This window comes from Pongo abelii, chromosome 15, assembly GCF_028885655.2.
Source record: "Pongo abelii isolate AG06213 chromosome 15, NHGRI_mPonAbe1-v2.0_pri, whole genome shotgun sequence".
NCBI classification, from domain to species: domain Eukaryota; kingdom Metazoa; phylum Chordata; class Mammalia; order Primates; family Hominidae; genus Pongo; species Pongo abelii.
In genome coordinates this window covers 100,607,437-100,626,803 of record NC_072000.2, presented here as the reverse complement: position 1 = coordinate 100,626,803, position 19,367 = coordinate 100,607,437, and the positions used below count along the sequence as shown (strand labels likewise).

At 49.7% G+C, this 19,367-nt stretch overlaps 1 protein-coding gene across 2 annotated transcripts in view; it reads right to left on the bottom strand.

Annotated features, from left to right (window-relative positions):
- BDKRB2 (bradykinin receptor B2) overlaps window positions 1-16,401 on the bottom strand; it is a 38,571-nt gene extending 22,170 nt beyond the window's left edge. Inside the window, exon 1 of one of the 2 annotated variants that reach the window (XM_009249464.3) lies at window positions 15,995-16,401. The gene's annotated coding sequence lies outside the window, so the exon portion shown is untranslated. The remainder of the gene's footprint in view (window positions 1-15,994) is intronic. The other variant, XM_002825078.5, reaches the window with a different exon arrangement.
- Window positions 16,402-19,367: the final 2,966 nt, after the last annotated feature.

Genomic DNA, 19,367 nt, shown 5'->3' with positions numbered 1-19,367 from the left:
TTTCTGTCTGTCCCAATGTCCTTTGTCCTTACCTAGCCTTTTCCTTGCTGCTCTAAACACCAGGACGCTCCGGTTCCCCACAAGCCCTCTTGCACCAACCACTCACGCACCTTTAGCAAATCCTCCTCCTCCAGGAACCCTTTCCAGACAGTTGACTCTCCCAGGCAACCCCTCCCAAATAAACTCAGAACTCTGTCCTCCAGGTGTCTACTCAACCACACTGGTTCCAAGGTCCCAGTGTGAATATTGTGAATGTCTGTTGACGTCTCCTGAGTCCTTGCATACCCTACTTGAGCGAGGGGCTAGGACTGTGCCCACATTGGTGGTCTACAGCCAGCAGGGCTCTAGATAGCACAACCACCATGAATAGCATCAGGACAATGTTGACGACGACAATGAAGCTGACGAGCTTACACCAGCATTTACAGAGCATTTTCCTGTTTACATTGCATTCATTCAACAAATTTATGAGTGCTTACTCTGGGCCAGCAACCAGGGAATAATAATAACTTCAGTTTTTGGAGGCTTACTATGAATGCCAAGCAATGTTCTAAGCACTTTCCATGAAATAATTCATGTAATCCACAACCATTTTAGATGCAGGCACTGGTACTATCCCAATTTTATAAAAATTGGAGGAATAGAGCAGTGAGGTGACTTGTCTAGAGTCACATAGCTGGTGATGGGTGGAGTTGAGATTTGAACCCCGGCACCTCACTGCATTATCTCTCTTTATAGGGGGATATAGTGGTGAAAGACAGACGATGCCTGTCCTCAGGGGTCTCCCAGGTGGTGGGAAGTATGCCCAAGATGGGGACAGGAGGTGTGGGAGGCTTCATGGGGGAGATGATGACCTGAGGCCATGGCTGTGTCCATGCACTCCAGGTAGCCTCAGTTGCATCCCTCTCATATACACTCTCAAGTATAGATCTCATCTTGGCTTTTGTGCCAGGATGCCTGGACATGGCCAAAGGTGGGGGGCGGTTGGCAAAATCTGGAGGCAGGAAGCGACGGGGCTGAGGCACCAGACCAGAGGCACGACGGAGGCCTGAGCCAGGTCTGGGGAGATGGAGGGAAAGGGATCGATTCCAGAGAGGGCCTTAAAGGGGGTGGGAAGGGAGGGGCAGAGGAAGTGGCCCTTGGAGTCTCATGTTGGTACCTCCAGATCTGCAGGGTCTCAGGCAATGATCCCAACTCCTTAGAAAATGGACAAAAAGACCTTGATGATCTCATTTGTTCCCAAGCCTCCACTTCTCCTGAAGCAAAGATCTGTCAGCTTCCTTGTATTTTTGCTTTTTGTAATTGATTTAAAACACTTCAGGGTCTATGTGTCATGGTGTGGACAAGCTCGTGCCTAGTAAACCTTCTCCAGCTCCTCCTGAGCTGCTTGAGGGACAAACTCATGCCTCTTTCATCTTTGAGACCCCTGGCATGGTGTAGACTCCTGATAGACACTTTTTAAAATAAATACCCCTGGTGTTTCCTCTGACTTGCTCAGGGCCACACAACTCTCAGGGGAGGGGTGGGGACTGGGACCTGGTACTTGGGCTCCTGCTGCTCTGCCCTATGCCCTTGGGGACTTCTGGACAAGGGTGGGCTTCCCTGGGCTGACAGATATTAACTCATTTAATCCCCACAACACTCTAGATGGGTTTTTTTTGTTTTGGTTTGTTTTTGTTTTTTTTTTGAAACAGGGTCTCGCTCTGTCACCCAGACTGGAGTGCAGTGGCGCGATCTTGGCTCACTGCAACCTCTGTCCCCTGGGTTCAAGCAATTCTCCTGCCTCAGCCTTCCTAGTAGCTGGGATTACAGGCATGAGCTACCACACCTGGCTAATATTTTGTATTTTTAGTAGAGATGGGGTTTCGCCATGTTGGCCAGGCTGGTCTCGAACTCTTGACCTCAAGTGATCTGCCTGCCTTGGATTCCCAAAGTGCTGGGATTACAGGCGTGAGCCACCATGCCCAGCTCTAGATGGGTTTTTATGTCCTCATTTTTGCAGATGGGGAAACCCAGCCTCAGCAAGTCAGTGGCAGAGCAGGGCCTGGGAAGCAGCTCAGAACGCTCTCATGTCCTTGGGCTTCCCTTGTCCTGTAAGATGGGTGGGGCCAGTAGCATTGCCCTCACTTTAAAAAAGCAAAACAGGCTCAAATTCCAGCGAGGGGCTTATGGAAGTTTAGGTGAAGAGCCTTGGCTAAGGTCATCCCACTATTAAGTGGATGGGGATGTGGTAGAATTAGCACTTAGGGGTCTCAAGCGCAAAAGCGCTTTGTAAACCATCAAGGACCAAGACATGCTAGAGCCAATGAAGTTGGAAGAAACTCACCATTTAGAGATTTTTAGTCCAAGCTTAACAGGTATGGAAACTAAACCTCTGAGAGGGAGATGACCTGTCCAAAGTCATGCACGAGCATCTCAACCCTGCCCCTCTGCACTTTCCACAATCCCAGAGTGGCACTCATTCCTTAGTGGCAGTGGGCACTGCACTCAACAGCTCATGCCATGGTGTGTTTGCACGACAGTCCTTTCCCTGAGCCTCACGATTGTCCTGAAGGAACTTGTTGCACCCATTTACACATGAAGGAACTGAGGCTCAGCAAAGGGAAGTGATTTATCCCTTCTCACAGGCTCGTAAGTGGGTACCTGGGTGACTCTACATACAAAACCACCAGAGAGATGAAAAGAACCGAGAAAGAGCTGGGTTGATTGTGGTCAAGTGTATAAGGCAGACCTGGCTGGAGGAGCCTGGAGACTGAGGCTCAGAAGGGACTTAGGGATCCCTGCCTGATTTTTGGTCATCCAGCAGTTATAGGGCTGCCTCCTTAGAGCCTGGGGGCTTCCTGGATGCATGGTCTGTCCCTGCCTTGGGACTCCCAAGACAGGTGCTCTGGCTGGCGCTACTGGGAGAGTGAGGAGGTGACAACACAACAAGGTCTGGGATAGACCCCCAGCCCCCCACTTCACCTCTCTGAACCTGGGCTTCCTCATCTGCAAGATGGGGGACCCAGTTGTTATGGCAGTGAAATGAGCTAGTGCCACCAGATGCCTAGCCCAGGGGCCGGCATGGAGCCAGCATCCATCTAGGACAGCTGCCCTCAGTGTTGCTATTGCCATTGTTATTTTTATCATTAAACTCAACAATATACCTTTGAGCAGGTGGCTTTTGCTCTTTGGGCCTCAGTTTCCCCATCTCTAGGGCAAAGGAGGGTGATAAGATAGGTTATTTTGTAAAATCCTTCCAGCTGTGACAGTCTGTGATGACTAGCTTTCTTAAATCTGTTCATTCTGGTGCCAGGTGAGCCTCACCATTGTAGTGACTTCCTATGAATACATACTGCAGTGTCGGTGTTTGCACATGCATGCACAGAGACACACACCTGCTGTCCTTTTTCTTCACACTATCTCGATTGTCACACACCATCAGTCCCTTGAGCACAGAACAGGGCGTTTGCTTATCTGAATCTCTGGTCCCGGGGAAGCGTAGCTGATCACTGAATATTTGCTGAGCTGAGTTAGTTGCCTTTGGCAGTAGTTAGTTCCCTGTCACTAAAGGTATTCAAGTAAAGTCTAGGCAATGTTTCTGGTGAGTTTGGACCAGGATTACTTAAATTCTATAGATTTAAGCTCTAGGACTATGTATAGCTACCCCACACAATGCCACAGCCCCTCACTCCTTGGGCTTTCTGGTTCAAGACACACATTTTATGTTTGTAGGATGTGTGGCTACTGGAGGTGCCGATTGTATATCAGATGCGTGGGCCTAATTTTCCCATAATCCTCCAAACAGTGCTGTAGGATCTCCTCCTCCTCTTCCTCCTCCTTCTTCTTCTCCTCCTTCTTCCTCCTCCTTCTCCTTCCTCCTCCTCCTTCTTCTTCTTCCTCTTCTCCTTCTTTCTTCCTCTTCTCCTTCTTTCTTCTTTTTCTTTTGTTGAAACAGGGTCTTGCTCTGTTGCCCGGGCTGGAGTGCAGTGGTACAATTATAACTCACTGTAGCCTCTACCCCCAGGGTTCAAGCGATCCTCCCACCTCATCCTCCCAAGCAGCTGGGACCACAGCTCCTGCCACCACAGCTCACTAATTTTTAAATTTTTTTTAAAGATGGGATCTTGCCCAGGCTTGTCTCGAACTCCTGGCCTCAAGTGACCCTCCTACCTTGGTCTCCCAAAATGCTTCATTTACAGGCATGAGCTACCATGCCTGGCCTACTTCTTGCGAGGAGGTGGGAGGTACAGAAGAGTACTGTTCCCTGTTATATAAATGCCCACCCTCCAGGAACTGTGATTTGTAGCTCAGTTGGTAGGAGGGGTCTTGCAACCTGGCCCGGGGCAGTGAGGCCTTTGCAGACCCTGACTAAGGCACAGGCTATATGTAGGGCCCTGGGGTTTGCCATTGCTGCTGCTAACAAAGGTGGAAAATTCCTACTTCCTGAGCTGAGATTGAGGATTCTGACATGCATGAGCTTGCCTACTTTCCTTGGTATTTCATTTTTGGAGCCAGAAACAAAATCCTCCCAGATGCTCTGCTTGGCCCCTGTGAGTCTGACCTGCAGGCCTGTGCCTGGCAGAGGGCACGCCACAGTGGCTCACCCTTCCACTCACACTGTGCAGGAGCTGACACAGGGAGAACAGCTCTGTGTCTGTGCTTACTGCAGCGCCCTTAACCTGTCTGAGTCTCAGTTTCCTTATCTGTAAGATGGGATAGATTATTGCTACTCAGTTCCCTTATCTGTAAGATGGGATTGATTATTAGTAGGTGTCCAATCAATGTTAGGGATGACTATTAATAAGAAATCGCATCTGATAAGATGCCAGCTCCTCTGTCTCCAAGGACCTGCCTTGCTTCCTGTTTCTGATTCCTGCAGAAACTCCTGTAGCCAAGACAACATAAAAATAATCTAGTTTGCAGGTATTTAATGAGCCACTTACAGACTGAGAGAGGAAAGCAGATGGCAGCTTCCAATGTCTTCTTTGAATAGGGTCAGACAGGAGGAGAGGGTTTAGTGGCTCCCAAACCTGTCTCTAGATCATTTAATATTTGGATAATTCATTGAAGCAAACCCAGAACCTTCAACATCCTCCGTTTTTTTTTGTTTGGTATTTTTGAAAATAATCAAAAGGACAGGAAAAGCTTTATGCAAAGAGATGTTCCTCATCATGTAGAAGGAGGCTCACAGGAAACAACCTAAATGTTTAGGACCAGGCAGTCGGTTAAATACATGATCTTATATCCACTCAACAAATGTCAAGCAGACATGAAAAAAGGATGCTTCTAAGAGTTCACCAAAAATGAGAGAATATTTCTGATAACATGTTAAGGGAACAAAAAGCTGGGTAATCAAATTGTATATATAACAAAGTTCAAAAGTTGAGAAGGTAAAATACCAAATTATTACTGGCGCTGGTTGTCTTTGAGCATGGGATCATAGGTTGCTTTTGGGTTTTCTTTATTGTTTGTCATGGTATCCAAGTTTTCTGTGAAGAACATATATTTCTTTGGCAATAAAAATATTAAAATAAGCCAAGTGTTTGGAATGAATTATGGGTTTATTTATGTAAGAAAGATAATCAGCCAATTTGTGCTTAAAGGAAAGGCTTTGCTTACATAAAAACTGGTAAAGACATGCACAATCATGCTTGAATTTAAAATGAAATGTTTAAACTATTTATAAACTGTTTGTTTAATGATGTCCCATAGCACCCAACCACCCTTACTGAGCAGGTAGAATCAGTGGGCTTCTAATAACCTGAAAAAAAAGCAAGCAGCTGGGAGCCAGTGGAGAGAAGCTCTGGGAAGATGAGGTTTCCTCCTGGGCTGCAAAATCCACTCATTCTCACAAAACGCAGCCTGGTTCCATAATTTGGTGTCCCAATGAATCAAAGGACAAGGACAGAGGCAAACAGTTCTCCAGCCTCCAATCTTCACTTTGATTCACATCTCTGCCGGCTGGGTTATCGCTTTGAGTGTTTTTTCACGAAGCTGCAGGCATGGCATTTTCTGGGCACCCTCTCACTTTTGAGCCTGTCTTTCTGCTGCCTTCTCTTGTGATGAACCATTCAGCATCACACCTGCCTCTCTCTTAGGTCTACAGCTGCCCCACTGGAGGCTCTGATGCATTCGCGGCTGCAGAAAAGCCTGAACCCAGCCTGATTTTTCTTGCTTTATGGATTGCCTGTCTCCACCCCCACCAACTCCCCAACCTCCAGTCAATCTACATGCTTGTAGTATTTTCTTTTTCTCTTTTCCATTCAAAAGTGTTGTTAGATGTATTTAGGGGACACCGTCTCATCTCACCCCTTTTCATAGCCTGTGAGCCGGGCAAGGCACCATTGCATAGGTGAGGGTTTGGAGGCTGGAGAGAGGAGGGACTGGGACTCAAACCACATTTGTGGATTTGGGGGCATCCCCTGGCTGTGCCCTGAGGCCACCCCGACTCTGGCATGTGAGGCAAACCTGCTATACAATGAAGGAGGCTGGACGAGGGAGTCTCACCAGAGGTGTTCAAATCCCAGCTCTGCCAGTCACTAAAGGCAGGACTGTAAGTGCGTGGCCTCCTGTCGGAGCCCAGGTCCCAGCTTGTGGGATAAGGAGCATTGTCCCCGGCAAGAGGGTTGTTGTGAGGATCCAGTGTGATCATCCTTGGCACTCAGGAATCCTTCCTGTTGGTTCCCGTCCTGTCTCAGGAATGACAGTCGCCTCCGCTTTCCCCCAAATCCACAGATTGTTCTGTCAAGTGATGGCCCTGGGTGCCCTCACCTCCACCCTCTCAGCCACAGACACCACAGTCCAAACAGACTCCCGGAAGATACGGCCCAGGCCACTAGCGAGGAAAGTCCCTGCGGCTGCTACTCATCCTCATGGAAAACAGGAGGACTGGTGGGGACTGGAGGGCAGGGAGTGAGGGGACATGCAGGGCGCCCCCGTCACAGGGCAGAAGGCTCTGGCTGGGGCTTTTGGATCACTGCCCACCATGGGGAGGCCCAGGCAAGGGACTCATGCTCCTACCCACTTCTCCAGCCCCAGCTCCTCCTTCCCCTCCTGTCCCCTCCCTGCCCCACTGGTCTCCCCTGGCCCTGCCTGAGCAGCTTTGGGAGTTCCCACCTCTCGACCTTTGCTTGTATGGGGAGGCAGGATGTGATGGGAAGACCCAGGCCAGGCTCCAGGGCCAGCCCAGTCTCTAACTAGCTCTGTTTCACCTCTAGGGACCATTTCCTCAACTGTCAAGTGGAGACACAATAACTACTTGGCAGGTTTATCAGGGGAGGATACTTGTGATCGTTTTGGGGGTCAAGGGTGCCCTGGGGCTCAGGCATACGTCTATGGCATTGGGCAGTCTCCCCTACACTTTCTCTCCACTGCGCACCCTCCCTCACTTAGACAGACCCTCTAATTTACCTGGGTCTAGGTCCTCCAACTTGAAACCTGCCCACAATGACACATCAGACATTGTAGATGTGTCATAAGCTGGTGTGGGGACATGCAGGCAGCAAAGAAGCAGCTTGTGTGTGTACACGTGTGTGTGTGTATGTCTGTGTGTGTGTTTGGGTCAGTCCAGACAGAGGCCCAGAAAGAAGAAGAGTGGAGATCCTGCCACATGGCTCCTGATGCTGGAGGCTTAGGGACAAACCATCAGTGTGACTGTCCCAGGGTCCTCTGGGGATGGGACTTGGGGTTACAGATTCAGAGAGCTGTGTTAGAACCACTTGGGTCTCTGCTTGTCTCTCCCACCAGGCTCTCAGCTCCTTGTGGGGAAAGATCTCTGAGCTGAGGGGAGCCCTGAGCAGTCTCTCAGTAAATGGTTAAGGGAGGAAGGAATAAACCAGCTTCTTGAGTCTGGGCACAGTCTGGGCACAGTCTGGGTACTTTCATACATAGTCCTATTGCATTGGCACAGCAGTAGTCTTTATCACACAGGTGAGAAAGGAGAGGTTCGGAGAGGTCAGTGACCTGCCCTGGGTTACTCAGCAAGTAATTGGCCTAGTAACCTAACCCAGGACTGTTGAACAATCGGGCCGGTTGGTGCCAATTTCCAAATACTGACTATTAAAAAATACTGGTGGCAAAATAGCTAGCACATCTGTAAGCCTGTTTGGGTTGCGGGCTCAGACTGAACTCCTATAAAGCATATGAAGCTGAGATGGTAGAATCCCAGGCAGGGGCTTTGGAATGGGGGAGGGGGCATTAACTCCTGCTATCCTACCTTTCCATAGGTGAGGCGCCTGCTCTTCAGAGACACAGGAGTATTAGCAAAACTCATCAAAGAACTGGGGGCCAGGGTAGAAAGGAGATCTTTCTGCAGGTGCTGATGGAAACTCCTACCTAGGCAAATCTTGCTTCCCAGGCATTCCCCCAATAAAGGCTGCACTGCTGTGCCCAACTTTGGCTGCAGGCTACTCTTTACCATCCAAGCGAGCCGCCACCCACTGATCTCTGCCATCAACTTATTCTAATTCTCGCATAGCACATAGCACTTCCTGGGATTGCCCTTCTCCTGTATGCTCTTCAAAGAGCCATCCTTAGATGGCCTACTGACATTAATGCTTTTTATCTTTCTAACTTGTCATTTTGTTTTTGTAATTCTTTTCTTTCTTCTACTTTTTTGGATCATTATTATCTAGTTTATTGAATTGAACAGTTTTTTTTGCAATCTTTTGGGTTTAATAATTTAAAAATGTAAAGGCATGACTCATCCCCTGACTATGGCTTTGGCTGCATCCCATAAGTTTGGTAAGCAGTGTTCTTATAGTTAGTCGTTTCCATAATTTCAGTTTTGATGATCTGTCTCTTTGATGTAACAGTGTTTTCTAAAATTTTCAAGTAGTTTATTTCTATTCAAGTTTGTTTTGCTTTTTATATTTAAATTTTTGCAAAGAGATATGCATCCTCATGGTAACACTTGAGTGTGAAAGAGAATACAGTGAGGGGTAAGTCTCCCTCCAGGTTCTGTCCCTGCCTGTCGCCTTAAGAGACAGCCAGGCTCACTGGTGTCTCCTGTTGCTTTCCAGACGTCTTCTGAGCTTTCAGGAGCAGATGTGCACATATCCATGTATAAGGACTCCTGCAGAAGCACCCTAAATGCACCGCCAGCTGTGTCCTCACCTCTTTGCATTTAACAATCTGTCGACCCACCTTGCTTTCAATGGCCTCACAGTATTTCAGAGTAGGACTGCCCTGTAATGCACCGGCCTCTGCAGGGAGTTCCCAGTTTTCATAGGTAATTTCCAATTCTACTACTATCTGTAGCTGAAGGAACGAAGGATCCCAGAGACCACATCCCTTGCCCTAGGTCACAGAGCAGGGGAGGAATGGGGTGGGATTCAATCCCTGTGCCTGGCTTCCGAAAGAGGAGGAGCGGGAGGAGGAGGGAGAAGGCAAGTGGGTGGAGAGAGGAATCATCTTCACAGAGTCCATCTCCCTAATGTGCTCAAGCTACAGTTCATTTGAGGAGTCTCCCCAAGTTTTCACTATTTTTGGCTATCACAAATGATCAGCACAGGTGTTTTGGCTATCACAAATGATCTGTAGCAGGTGTGCAGGCCCTTTTCTGCCTCCCCTGCCCTGTTCTTGTGTTCTAGCCATTGCTTTCTGGATCTTTCTGTTCAAAGAAGAACCAAGAGGTCCTTCTCTCACCTCTCACTTTGCTAACTGGCCAGAGGGCTCCAGAGTGGGGGTGATGTACCCCAGGTGCAGCAGCGCATGCACAAGGTGCAATCTCCGAGGCTCCGGGAGAACCCCAGAGAGCCTCCCTCTGTAGTCAGGGAGTGACCCCTGCACTCTTAGAGCACAGCAGGTGCCAAGCATGAGCCTGGGTGCTACGGGCTGAGGGAAAGGCCCAGTCTTTTCCCTCGAGAGGATTCCTGTTTGGTAGGGGAGGCGGGGCACAGCCTGATGCTTCCCGAAATGTTTGGGCCCAAATCTACCTTGAAGGGAGCTGGCTGTGAGCTGTATGCATTTAACAATCTGTCCGTTTAAATTTTTGTGGAGATGTGCAGTTTGCTAATAACTTGGATCGGGGAGGGTTTCTGTCATTTCCTGAGGCAGCAGGCACATGAGCACAGGTGCCAGAGAGTGAAGAACAGGTTTGGGGACCCCAAGTTTTTTGGCTGGTGGAACTAGGAGGAAGGGCCTGAGGAGAGTGGCTTTTGGGTCCAGGACAGATCATTTGCTAAGGTAGCTTGTTTCAAAGTGTGGCCGAAATCCCCAGAGATATTAGCAAGTCCTTGAGTACTGTAAAGGAAAATAGAAATCTTGGGACCCCCAAACTCTTTATGCCAAAGGGAAAGTTAAGCCTGGAGACTGAATCAGGCAACATTGTCATCCTTATTCCTAATGACTGCTGTTACTCCACAACCTTAGACATTAGCCAGACCCCCACAGAAAGGAAAAGGCCTCAGATATCTCCCCATGACTGCCCCCATAAATTGTTCTTTGCTGGGTGAAACCTTTCAAGATGTGGATCTTACCACAAAACAAGGACACATCAATTGTAACTTGAGGTCTGCAATCCAAGCCTAGCTCCTCACACTCAAGTCTGTTAGAGTCACGCTGATGGTGTTCCTACATGCTTTCTCCACTTCAAGGACATGTGTAAATACTATGAAAGAAAAGTAAAATTAAAATCCCAGGACCCCAAACTCACTAAGCCAAAGGGGAAAGTCCAGCTGGGAGCTGGGTCACACAACCTGCCTCCTGTTTTGTGTCTAAATGGATAACTATTTACTTCCCTCACATTTTGCTTGCAGTGAAATTCCTTGTGGGCCCCAGGATCTTTGCCTTCAAGCAGCTCTGTTGTATTTCACCCTCATGATATAAATTAACAGCTTAGCTTCACAGATATGGGACAAAGGATAGAACCAAAAGTCATCTCTCTGCTCACCTGAGACGAGTGTATAGCTGACGGCTTCCTATATGCTATGATTATGATGATGATGATTATTATTTTGAGATAGAGTCTTGCTCTGTCACCCAGGCTGGAGTGCAGTGGTGCGATCTCAGCTCCCTGCAACCTCTGCCTCCTGGGTTCAAATGATTATCCTGCCTCAGCTTCCCAAGTAGCTAGAACTACAGGCATGCGCCACCATGCCCGGCTAGTTTTTGTAATTTTAGTAGAGACAGGGTTTCACCATGTTGGACAGGCTGGTCTTGAACTCTTGACCTCAGGTGACCCACCCACCTTGGCCTCCCAAACTGCTGGGATTACAGGTGTGAGCTACTGTGCCCAGCCCTATGATTATTTTATCCTATATAAAAATGCAGATTGACTGAGCCCCAGGTGAATGCGGAATTGATGATTCCTCCACCTGCTTCTTTCACATGAAAAATGTGCATTCAGTGAAGTTAATGAAAAGGCTCAAACGGGTGCAACTGCTTGCCTCTTTTGGCCACCTTCCCCCCATTTTTCCTTCTTTCCCCTACTGCCTGCTCTTTTCCCTTTGAATAGTGAAGCCCCTTCTTTGAAAGAAGCATGGGCCAGAGATGTTTCCTGTGATTTCGTGTCCCTTTTTCCTGGGTGCATCCTTAACCTTGGCAAAATAAACTTAAAAAATAATTGAGACCTGGTTCAGTCAGTTTCTCTTTGATTTACAACACTAAGTCTCATGAAAACCTCTTCGGAGAACATAGGCCCCACACATTTTCTGTGGCTCATGTTTTTCCCAGGTGCACCCTCAAACTCTCGATAAATGTCGATCGAGGTTTATCAACTCAATAAACCTCGACTGATTGAGACTTGCCGCAGTCTGTCATTTCAGTGAATAGTACCCAGACTTCAAATTACAGTCCCCAGAGCAGGACCCCCGCACCTGCGTGGGTGACCAGCCTCCAGGTGATTCTAAAGTACAACAAATTTTGGTCTTTCTCCGGCAGATCACCCCTGCCACTGGAGTGTGACCACTTAGGAAACCCGCAGGGAAGAGAAGAAGTGACCTCATGACCATGATAAGAACCACAGAAGCGACGGGGCTGTGCTGGAGCCTGGCACTGTACAGGTCACAACACCCCACGGACGTCCCCACAGGCACTGTTCATTTCCAGATGTCACTCAGCTGGGCCACTTCTCTGTGCCCTGCCACTGCCCTTCACTGGTGGCACAGATCAGAGCGGCTCAGAGGGGTTAGCAGTGAATGGGATGGGACAGGCCAGAGTAAATCTAAAGTTTGAGCCCTGAAGAGAAGCGTGAGAATGACTCTTGCTGTCAGTGCCCACAGGCTCATTGCCTGGACACAGGACCATGTGCATATCAGAGAGGGCTTTTTTCTGGACACCCTCAAGTGGCCATGGCCTTACTGCAAAGCAAATGCAACCTCTGTGACCGCCCCAGGCCCTCACTCCTGCCTCCGTAGACCGTCCATCTGGTACCCGAGCTCCTGCAGTGTGCCTGACACCCCCTTTCACTACATCAGCACAATCAGAGGTAAGCCTCCCAGTGGTCCTCAAAAATAGGAATGATGATCCCCATTGTACAGAAGAAACTGAGGCTTAGAGAACTTTTCTGGTCAGTAAGTGACAGGGTTGGAATTTGAACCCAGAGCTGTGTTTGTTCCACCCTGCTTTCTGCTGTGATGACTTTTTTGGAATGTGTGTGGGGAGGGGGAGGCACATATGTTTCCAGCCTCCAGAATCTTCCAGAACCCACTGTGATGAAAGAGTCAAAGAAATACTTCACGCCTTAGGTTTGTTCTAGAAAACAACCCTGGAGCGGGTGTTTTGGGGAAGCAGAGCCTTAGGTCCCCAGGAAAACCAGAGGAGCTCAGAGGAGGAATTTAGGATTTAACACTTTTCATGGGGGTCAGATTTAGTAGCTGTGGATATTTAGCTCAGAGAGAAGCAATAGAACTAGAATGGTACAAACCCCAAGGAAATGAAAGTGGACCCATTGCTCAGTGGGGGCAGTTGGAGGAAGAGCTTTTAACCAGTAGAACTCTCCTGAGATGGAACGGGCTGCCTCGCAAAGTAGTGAGCTCCCCATTCTTGGAGGCATGCACACTAAGATGGATATTCATGAGGCAGGGGATTCCTGGACCCAGTGCATGTCAGAAGTGATGCATTTGGGGCGTCAAGTCTTGGCAGGTCTGATTGTTTGACTCATGACCCTGAGGTACTGTAATTGTCCTAAGTGCCTTCTGAATCCTCAAAGCAACATGCAGATCTGCTCTGTGTGCCTTTTTTTTTTTTTTTTTTTAAAAAGGAGTTTTAGATTCACAGCAAAATTGAGCAGAAAGTATGGAGACTTACTATATACCCCCTGTGCCCACACATACATAGCCTCCCCCATTACTGACATCCCCCACAAGAGCGGTCAATTTGTTGTAATTGATGAACCTGCGTTGACACATCATCATCACCCAAAGTCCATAGTTTCCATCAGGGTTCACTCTTGGTGATGGACATTCTGTGGGTTTGGACAAATGCATAATGACATGCCTCTACCATTATAGTATCATACAGAAGTTTCACTGCCCTAAAAGTCTCTGGGCTCCTCTAATTCTCTCCTCCCTCCCCTAATTCCTGGCAACCACTGATTTTTTTATTCTTTACTGTCTTCATAGTTTTGCCTTTTTCCAGAATGTCACATATAGTTGAAATCATACAGCATATGCCTTTTCAGATTGGCTTCATTCACTTAGTGTTAGGTTCTGTGTGCTTTTTTATTGCCTGCTATATGAGCAATATTTATTTATTCATTTAACCATTCAGCATTTCAGCAAACACTGATCCATCCATGTTGGGCTAGGCATCGTTTTCAGCGCAGAGGAGGCAGCTTGAGCAGATAGACGAGGCCCCTACTTTCATTCTGAAAACCAGAGTCCCCTGGTGCTATGATCCAAATGCCTGTGTCCCTCCAAAATTCACCTGTTGAGACTTAATCCCCAAGGTGGTGATATTAAGAGGTGAGGCTTTTGGGGGGTGATTAGATCATGAGGTCTCCCTCCTTGTGAATGGGATTGGTGCTCTTTAAAAAAGGCCTGGGAGAGCGTGTTCACCCTTCCACCATATGAGGACGCATAGAAGGTGCCATCTATGACGAATAGGTCCTCACCGGACACCCAATCTGCCAGTGCCTTGATCTTGGGCTTCCTAGCCTCCAGCACTGAGAGCAATAAATGTCTGTTTTTCGATAAATTACCCAGTCTAAAGCATTTCTTATAGCAGTTCAAACAGGCTATGACACTGGGCAAATCAGCAGGGCTCTCCCCGCTGCGCCCAGGTGGGCCCCTCCCTGACCACAAGCAGCACAGGTGAGGAGGCCGCCCTAATGTTACCTCTGGAGCCACCAAACTTGTTACCGAGCCAGTCACTGTGTTAGCAAAAACCACGTGGTGCAGCTATTAGGTTGGTGCAAAAGTCATTGCGGTTTTTGGCATTGCTTCTAATGGCAAGAGCCGCGATGACTTTTGCACCAACCTAATATTTCCGTGTTGGGTCCCACTGGCAGGCAACGACCAAATTCAAAGTCCTCAGACCCATTGTGCAGGCCCAACCATGGGAACCTCCCCATTTGCAAGGGAGGGAATCCCAAAGAGACTGAATCCCAAAGAGATTGAAGCATTTCCCTGGACACTGAGCGAAGGGCTGGCTGAGGTCATGTTCCCCCTCGAGACTCAGTTTCCTCATCAGTGCAGTGAGAGGCTTGGAGTGCAGGGTTGCAGGGAGAGCTGGGATGAGGCCTGGGGTCCTGCCTGTGGGGACAGCACGCATGCTTCCTCTTTTCCATCCAAAGACGCCTTCTCTTGGCTGTCTCCTGCTCTCACCTCAAGCAGGGGAAACAGCAAATGCTTCCTCCAAGCCTGTGGGGCTCACAACTGTGGAATGTCTCTTGCTGCTGCCGGGGCCTGAAGGACGCAGCACAGTTTTTTCTCCAGAGAACCTCGGGCAGGGGCTCTTTGCAATGTCCTCTGGGGTTGCTCCCCTGTCCCCCGGCCACCTGAGCCCTTCTCCAACTCAGAAATGGAATTGGGGTGGGGTTGGCCAGGGAGGCCCCCATCATCCCACTCCCGGGCCAGGGCTCCCACTTCCTGTAGGCTGGGGAGCCACAGGCGGCCTGTGATTCAGTGAGGCACATTCTGACCTGCCTGGAACAGCAACACCTGCTGTTCACCTCCACCCAGGCTGCGTAAACGACCTACTCTCAGCAACTGGAATCACGGCTGCCATTTATTTAGTGCCTATGACACACACGGTGCTTCACAGGCAAGAGCCTACCTCTATCTCTGCATAAAGAGGAACTGCCAGGTCTTCTTTACAGCTCAGGAGACGGGACAAAATAACTCACCCAAAAACGTCACCCACAGGGTGAGAGCAGAGCTGGAACTGCAACCTGGACTGGATGCAAAGCCCATGCTCGGAACCCCTGCACCATCCTATCCCCCTGCCCTGGTCAGCTAGGACCATGGGAAGAGGGTCGCTAAGCCCATCTGAGATAGTCACTACCACCTGCCTCCTGGAGGCGCATCAGCCAACATTCACAAACCCCTCCCGCCTGCTTCTGATTTAACCCTGCCATCCCCAGGGAGCCAGCGAGCAGGCTGCTTTGCAGACAGAGAAACTGAGGCTCAGAGAGGTTGAGTACTTGTCCAGGGTCGCACAGGGCCAACGAGTGGCACAGCTGTGGGTGAAAAGCCAGGTTCTGGAGCCTCCACCCAGCACCCATCCCTGCTGCACCACACCTCGCTGCTTTACTCCAAGGTGCCCACCCAAAGTATGTGAAAATCCAATCACGAAATCCCTCACACACTGGACACACACAAGCCTGTCTGTCACCTTGATTCAGAGAAGAGAAACCTACAACAGACAAACAGGGCGATTCCTCCTGCTGGGAACCCTTCTCCCCATCGCCTGTCAGACCTCCCCTCCGGAAGGACGGGAACTTTTCCCAACTCCCCACGACCAGAGGGAAACTTCTCCCCGCTGCCTGCCCTCCCTCCCTCCCTCTATGCTGGGACAGTTTGTCCTCCCAGCAAAGGTAAGGCGGCTAGAGCAGCCCCTGCCCGGCACCCACCTTCTCTAGAGCAAGCGGCATGGGCACTTCGGTCGCTCCCTGGGTACTGTGGGGCAGCCTGATGTCCCCACCGTCCCCACCCCTCCTCGGAGCCCAGAAGCCAGAGCTGGAGTGGCGGCGGGAACAGCTCATCTTTCAAGGGCTGGGTGGTGATGTCATCAGCCTCCTGGGCACTTCCCCCTCCGCCTCCAGCCGAGCTCTGCACTCCTGCCCAGCCGGAGCCAGGCTGGCTGTGGGGCCGGGAAGGCTGCGGCCACCTTCGCTCTCCGCTCTGCCACCCTCTGAGCCCTGGGGGCAAGCGAGGTTCTTGGAAGATTTCCATGTTTGCGTAGCCCGGCTGCCCATTGGAGTCGTGGGACGGCAAAAACATCCCTCCCGGCTGACCACAAAGTGGCCTGGGAAGCCCCGTGTGAATAAATTTGCCTCACGTAACATTTATTTCTTATCATTATTTATTTTCTTGAGGTGGTTATTTTGTGTCTGAGTTTTGGATGTAAACAGTGGGCGTTTACGCAGAAGGTGTAAACAGAGGGTGGCCAGGTGGGCAGGCGGAGTCCTGGGATTTCTTTGTATGCCATGTACGGCTCCCAAGGGCGACAGTGGCAGAAGCTGTCCTGTTTCCTGGGTACGGGTGTTTGCGCTCCCCTGAGACACGCGGCCGTTTCTTCGGAGATGTATGGCGGAGGTTTCTCCCATGTCACCATGTCAGCGCTCAGATTGGCTTTCTCAGTTTTGCTCAAAGACTTACTAACCATCTGCAGCACTTTACACTCCCAGGGATGAGACGGTAGGAGCTGGAAAGGACAGGGACTTTCAAAACGTGTTTTTTGTTTTTTTTTTTGTTTTTTTTTTGTTTTTTTTTTTGAAGCCTTAAAACCCTTCCTTCAGAAGAGAACAGATAAGAGTGGGCCCAGTGGATCTGGGGAAGAGACAGGAGGGCCAGAGGATGTCCCCCCAGCCCATCAGCTCCTCTTCCCTGTGACTTGATTCATAACAAACCTACAAACCAGCAATCAAGCCTGATCCCATCATCATGGAGACAGGGAAACAGAGTCTCAGATAAGTTTATGGGTGGCCTGGGCGCTAGCCCTGGCTTGGCTGTGAACTGGCTGTAGGCCCTTGAGTGAAGGCCCTCCCTGGCCTGGCTGTGTGGTTGACTCATCTGTGCACCTGCCTGTTCAACCACATTGGGGCTCCTTAATTTGGAGTTTCCTGACTTCCCGGTTGGGGACAGAGGTCTGTGGACAGGCTTCCCAGAGACCACAAGCCCTCTGAAAAGTTGCGTCTGTGCTTTACCCCCTATGGAGCCTCATCTATAGCTTTCACTAAAATATTGAAGAGCTCCGAGACACACAACATATTGAGACCTGCATGAGCGTCTAGAGACCCTCTGAAGTCTCTTCCAACTTAGATATTGTAGAGCTCTGTATCTATGAGTTGAAAATCCTCAAGGATCTGAATCCAATGTTGATGCTTCTGTAAATATCATTGACAGAAATCCCCAAAAGACATCTGTCCATCTGCACACGTCTCCATCCATCTCTGTCATATAGTTTTTAAAAAAGGCTACTTTAAGCCAGTTTGGAGGTCCTGGCTGGAGGCCAGCCAGTTCGTGAGCAGCTGATTAAGTTCACATTCTGGCCCTTTCTCTTACCAGGTTCTCACACTCTGGGCCACTAGGCACCCGTCCTGATTGCCTTGGAGCCAGGTACCAAACAATAATGGACAGCTCCCATCAACTGGAACTCACAAAATTATTCAAATTAGCCAATCCATAGGGAGCCAAGGAAACCTCATTAACACTACCCCATGTGCCACACATAGCTGCCACCTATAGCTCCAGCTTGCTGGGACCCAGTCCCCAGTTGCACATCCTGTGTGGCCCAGCCTGACAGCCTCTCATTTGGAGCTGTAAGAAACAAAAGTTCTACCTTTCATTTATCTGAGTGTTACTATGTTGCATCCTGCCATCAAAGGAATCTTTTAATCTTATAAAACAATTACACACTCTTCCATTCATCTATACTGGTATCTACCCACACATCCACCCACGTGCCTATCCACCTATCCATCCATTCATTCACTCATTCACCTGTCTGTCCATCCATCCATCCGTCCATCCATCCATCCATCTATCCATCCGTCCGTCCGTCCATCTGTCCGTCCGTCCATCCGTCCCTCTCTCCCCCCTCCCTCCCTCCCTCCCACCATCCACCCACACACTCATTTATCAGATAACCACATAGCCAGGCAGTGCATTGTCAAGCAGAAGTGAATGAATCAGACATCCCCATGCCTTGGAGGAGTTTACCCTGGGCCAGTCCCCTGCCTATGGGCAAAGCCGGGCTGAGGATTTCAAAGTGTTCTTGAGGACTCAGTAGCACCCAGTTTATGTCTGGAGCGGCACACTTTTGTACTGCATTTTTGCAGTACATTTTTGCATTTTTGAGAAGGTTTGCCTCAACGCCCCTGCAAAGTCCCTGCAGCGGCAGCCTCATCACACTCCTCACCACTCAGTCTGCTTGGCTGGGGTCTGCAGGGGCTGGCTCAGCCCTGTAAAGCCTCCAGGTTCGAGTCAGCCCAACTGCATTCAGCAAGGACCACAGGAGGGATCCAGTTATTTTGGCAAAACCCTGCCCCACTAAGCAGGGCTCCTTCACGTGGCATGATAAGAAGCTGTTCCTCCTGCTCCCTCCTCCCTGGCCACCGCAGCCTCCCCAGCCATGACCAGCCCTCTGTACTTTAGCCCCACAGACTCCCCTCACACTCCTGAGTGGGGCAGGATTGCACTTGACCCGGGGCCTTTGATGTGACAATCTCTGCCTGAAATGCCCTTTCTCGCCCTCGCTTGAATCAAGCCTGCTCTTCTCTTGGGAGGCTGCGTGGGGGCCTTTCCTGAAGCCCCTGGTCCTGTCTGCACCTCTTGCATGCCTGTTTTCTAACACACCCCGGAATTTTTCTTGGTGGTCTGAGAACACCACGAGACAAGGACCCCATCTTACTTATTGCTATTTATCACCCGGCACATAGGAGGCGCCCTCTGCAAGGAGCACAAGCAGTCTATGGGGAAAAGTGCCCAGATCCAACCTTACTGGGATGAAGGAAAGAGTGGGCCAAACAGAACAGCATAAAAGTGGGCTGTAGACATGTATGTACATGTTTGTTTATGAAAGTCCACCCTCCACCCTGATGTTCCAGAACATTCTCTCCATATGTCTGTGTGTGAGGCACAGGTGCTCCTGGGAAGGCCATTATTCTATTCGTTGGCCTCCAGGAGCGGGCTGTGCTTTTGTCCAGAATGCCACAGTGCTGACCAGAAAGGCACTCCCTGGTCCTCTGTCAATCAGCAGCTGCCCTGCAAAAGGCTGACCAG